We start from the raw sequence: 5,338 nt of genomic DNA on the forward strand, positions 1-5,338 counted from the left end.
GCACAAGGTCCTACTGAAGCTGAAAAGCGGCTCCAATATTTGGAGAAGCAACTAATGTACCTCAAGGGAGATGATATCTATAAGGAAAACAGTCGCAAATATGAGCCAGTAAATGCTCAACTGCCAACTAACTTCAACATGACATACATCCCGAAGTATAAGGGGCATGAAAACCCTTTGAACCATATTCATGCATTCAAAGATTATATGTCTATCAAAGGCATTAAGCTAGAGATGTTCTTAAGAATCTTTCCTTCATCCCTTAATACTACTCCTAAGCAATGGTTCTACTCCTTGGATAACAAGAAAATTTCTACTTGGAATGATGCTGCAATCGAGTTCACCAAACAGTACGCAGATAATGCTGAAATTCAAGTCAATATGCGCACTTTAGAGGTTCTTACCCAGAATGAGAAAGAAGATTTCACCGACTTCCTAAGTAGGTGGATAAATACTAGCACGCAACTCGTCGAATGCCCAGACAAAGCTATTCTTGTTGAAAAGTTCGTGGACAATTTAAGGCCAATCTATCTGAGGTACCAAAACATAAAGTCTTTCAAAGACTTAACAGTGCTAGGAACAAGAATTAAAGGCGACATCTGTAAGGGACTCTTGTCCAAAACGGTAGGTCGTGTATATCAAGGCACAACGAGTCGTTCTTATGGCTCTACCAGCAAGATCGACGTGGTCAACCTTGTCGAATCATCTACTAAGAAGAATAACCCGCAGAGAAAGTTCACCAATGTTAGTGACTCGTACTCCAATGCTCTAAAAAGATTAATGAAACAAGGTAAACTCCAACCCATAGGACCTACACCTGACCCAGAGAGGAAGTCTAAATTCTGGGATGAGAATGCCTACTGCGAGTACCATAGAGGCAAAGGGCATAATACAGAAAATTGATTCAAATTGAAACATGTCATTCAAGATATGATTGAAGATGGGCGCCTGCCTATACCTCCTGCAAGTAAGCCTAGCAATACTCAGAATCCTCTTGGAATTCTAATGATCACCGATGAAGAATTCGACTTGGATTGCTCACACCTTATCTCTCCAATCGAGGAGGAGATCAATGGAGTTTGGGTAGATAACATTGAAGATATTTACCTTAGGGATCATCCTTTGATAAAAAATGCAGAAAGTCTTACGGATGAGATCATTACCATGATACTTCAGGATTGATGCGTGTTATTTATATGATGTTTTACATCCCATTTTACACGCATTTCAGAGCTCATTCTTGTAGTTTATGCTACATTTCTCCCTATTTCCGTCTACTTCCGTATTTTGTACATTATTGCAGAAATGTGAAGAATTCAACGGAAAATAAATCAAATCCGTCCCCGAGTAATCTGCATTACAAATGACGTAAAGGAATCACTCAAGGAACGAGCTTGGTGCGCAATCCAAGGCCCAAAAGACAAGTCCACGTATTTTAAGAAGTCAATTAGCAGCTCAGCCAGTCGATCGACGACCACCTTCAGTCGATCGACCAATTCTCGGTTCCGAAGCTCTGTTTGTTTGAGGAAGCGATCGATCGACCAAAGATTACCAGTCGATCAACCAGATTTCGATTACAGACGTGAATTGAAAGACCGTGAATCTTGAAGCCCGTGAAGTTTAGGTTTAGGAAATAAGATGTTGCGTTGATTTCTATATAACGTAACATAAAACCATCAGTTTAGATATCAAGTTTTTATCTAAGTTTCTATCACAATACAGTACTTTGAGTTTTCAGTTTATTTCGAGTAACTAGGGTTTGGGTTATCGATTTTAGCATTGGAATTCTGCCTTTGTTCTCAATCTTTCTCTTAAATCTCGGTATTCATTCTCCTCTAGTTTCCGTTTGTTGTTTACTTTCATTATTAGTATAGAATTGATAGCTAGTGTCCCGAAAGCCAATTATCGTTTTGTCATTATTGTTATTTACCTTAAGCATGAATTCAGTGATTATTATGAGTTTTATTGTTGTTTTCATCTTTATCATGAGTAGCTAATTCTTTAGTGCTAGGATGTAGGCGATTTATGGCATAGGCGGCATTAGATTAGGGAAGGCTGTTTCGCGTGTTGGTCGATCGACTGACCTTATCAGTCGATCGACTGACCTCGTAGGGTTTATATTCGTTTTAATTGAATTTAATCTTGTATTTAACGAATCGAATGCATGCGACCATTAGATACCTATTTCGTGGTGACCCATTAGATCGAAAGGTAGGGGAGGTTATTAGACCATCAATTAAATCGACTAAACTGTGCTAAGATCGAAAGATAGGTATAGTTTAGACCGTTAGTCACTTTTCAGGACGAAAGGTAGTATTAGTGACATTAGGGACCTATAGCGAGATCGAGAGATGCTATTTGTTAAGAGTGGACCGAGAGGACCTCTTTATTTCCCGCCTTACCTGTGTTTGATTTAGACCGACTTAGTTTGTCTTTGCCGCCAAGCTATAATGACCCGACCATCCTAGTGCCCTTCTTTTATCTGTTTAAATCTTTTATTTAGTTTACTGTCTTTATTTACTATTAGCTGTAGACCAACTCAAATCAACCCCCACAATAGTTACCTCGGATTGAGCATAAATCAACTAAAGTTTACAACTGCCTCTTTGTGGTTCGACCACATTACCACTAGCCTAGGTTAGTCTTAATAGGAGATTATAAATTTTATCTTTGGTACTCACAACGACGGGTATCAAATTTTGGCGCCGTTGCCGGGGAGGCAATAGTCCTAACTTTAGTTGTTTTTATTTTTAGTCTTTCTTAGTTTAAGGGACATCCGTTCCTTAAACTTTTCTTATATTCTTTTTGTAGTTTCTTCTTATGCGCAGGTCACAGGGTGGAGAATTAGTACCATTGAACCCTGAGCTTGAAAGATCCTTGCGCGAGTTGAAACGAACACAAAAGGTATTACCGACAGAGGAAGAGCCGAGTACTCTGTCAAGCTATCACGAAACGATCTTTTCAAGAAGACCCACGATCTTCACCCGTTTCCACTTCTTCACCGAGACATTACTTCTCCGGAAATTCCAGTCATGGCCGAGGAAGCAAGTATAGCTAGTTATTCCGAGCCGACAGCCGACAACTTATATAAGGGGTTCGAGTTACACGGAGATGCCAGAAATTCGAACCAAAGCCTGCTTACATTACTATGGTCGAGAGAAATCAGTTTGGGGGAGCTGCAAATGAAGATGCGGCTAAGCACATGGAGACCTTTATTGACTCACTCGCTTTGCTCCATTCCCCCACCAGCTGGAGTGACCCAGGATCAAATCAAGGAGACCATGTTCATCTTCTCCCTACGCGACGCTGCAAGGGAGTGGTATAGAGATTTGGACCGGACCGCTCAGGGGATCACTGATTGGAACACTTTGGCATTAGCGTTCTACAAGAAGTACTTCTCTGCTTCAAGGACGATCGCTATTAGAGCTCAAATCACGGGCTTTAAACAAGGGCCAGATGAGAATTTCCACGAGGCATGGGTCCGATTCAAGAAGTTGGTGCGAACCATACCGCACCATGGGTTTGAAAAGTGGAGTTTGTGCAATCATTTCTACAATGGGTTGTACGACGATCAGAGGGCCATTTTGGATGCTGCTGCCAATGGAAGATTCGCTGAAAATATGGGAGCAACCAAGGGGTGGAAGATCATTGACGATCTAGCTACCCACAAGGCCGAATATGGGAATTCGAGAGGAAACCAGAGGAGAGCTGCTGAATCCTCCTCTGTTGCTGCACTTGAGGCTCTCACCGCGAGATTTGACAAGTATGAGCTAGGAGGAGCTTCTAAAGGTGGGATATACCAAGTTAATGCCGTGTCAGACGGTCCCTTCATCTGTGAAAGGTGTGGAGTTGAGGGCCATGTCTCGAAAAATTGCCCTAGCCCCTTTGAATCTTGTGCTGCCTTTCAACACTATAGGCAGACAAACACCTACTACGAGCCAAGCCACCCAAACTTGAGTTGGAGGAGCCAAAATGTCCAAAATCCAACCCAACATCCGCAGCAGCAACAACCCTATGTGCCTCCTCATCAAAAGCAACAACAATACCAGAAGCCCCCTTATGTGCCGCAACAGCAACAATCACAGAACTCTGAGTTCTCCGAGCTTAAGAATCTGTTGCTAAAGGAGTCCCAAGCAAGAGAGGCCGGGATGAAGTTACTTGAGAGCCAAATTGCTCAACTGGCTAGTAAAAGTAACACTCGAGCTCCCGGACACCTACCCACTTAACCCGAACAAAAGGAGACCCTAAATGCCATCACTTTGAGGAGCGGGTCCACCCTTGATGGTCCTGCAATGGTTGAGGATGCTGTTGAGAAAGATGAGCCGGAAACAAGTCAAGAGAAAGCTTCAACGAACAAATCAAAGAAAAAGACGTCTGCCAGGCATTTCAGTCAATCGACTGAAGTACCTAGTCGATCGACTGACTCACGGGTTACAGAGCTTCGAATCGACATCTCGGTCGATCGACCGAGGACAAGTGGTCGATCGACGAGATCGGCTGCGATCTTTGAAGAATTTCGTCCCTTGATGCCAAATAATCTACGAGACCACTTGTTTCGGGAACCACCGTCCCGAAAATTTTGGGGGTAACCAGTGCTTGATGGGTCAGTCCCGGCTCCGAAGTTCGATCCAATGACGGTCAATGGTTCTCATTTGAGACGGTCTGAGGAGGGGTCTAGCTTCAACAAAGAAAAGGTGACGGACTTTCAGCCTAAGTGAAGGAAATGTAGATTCATATACATATTAACATACTCATATATGTCTAAAATAATTTGTCATAAAATTAAAACGGATTTTATGCATGCAAACAATAATATAAAAGAAGAGAAATAATGTCCTTACATTGTTGATTTCGGATTTAAGGGCACAAAAGAGATCACCTTTCTCTTTTGATCTTGAGCTTTTCCTTATGGATGAACAAGATCTAAGTATAAGATCTCTCCCTAAGCTTTATACCCAAGGCTTCTCTTAATTTGATTAATATTACAAATACTAGTATAATATTAATCAAGGTAGAAAATTGAACCAAAACTTTTATAAAACACTTATATGTTTCGGTTTTTAAGAGAGAAGAAGAGAGGATTTTTTCTTCTCACTAGAACTTGTATTTTGAATGAGTAAATTAGAATGAATAATAATACACTACTTTTGGTATATTATTAGGTACAATTATATAGAAAACAATGATCATTTTTCTTCCCCAAAACCGTGTAAGAGGAGCCTTTAGGGTGAGCCAATGCATGCAAGTGTTGTTCTTTACAATACATAATAGGCTTGCATGGCTAGGAAATAAGGTAATCATTGTGTTTACCATTATCTTAATCAAACACAATATTAGC

The sequence above is a fragment of the Silene latifolia genome, chromosome 1, assembly GCF_048544455.1.
Source record: "Silene latifolia isolate original U9 population chromosome 1, ASM4854445v1, whole genome shotgun sequence".
NCBI lineage: Eukaryota > Viridiplantae > Streptophyta > Magnoliopsida > Caryophyllales > Caryophyllaceae > Silene > Silene latifolia.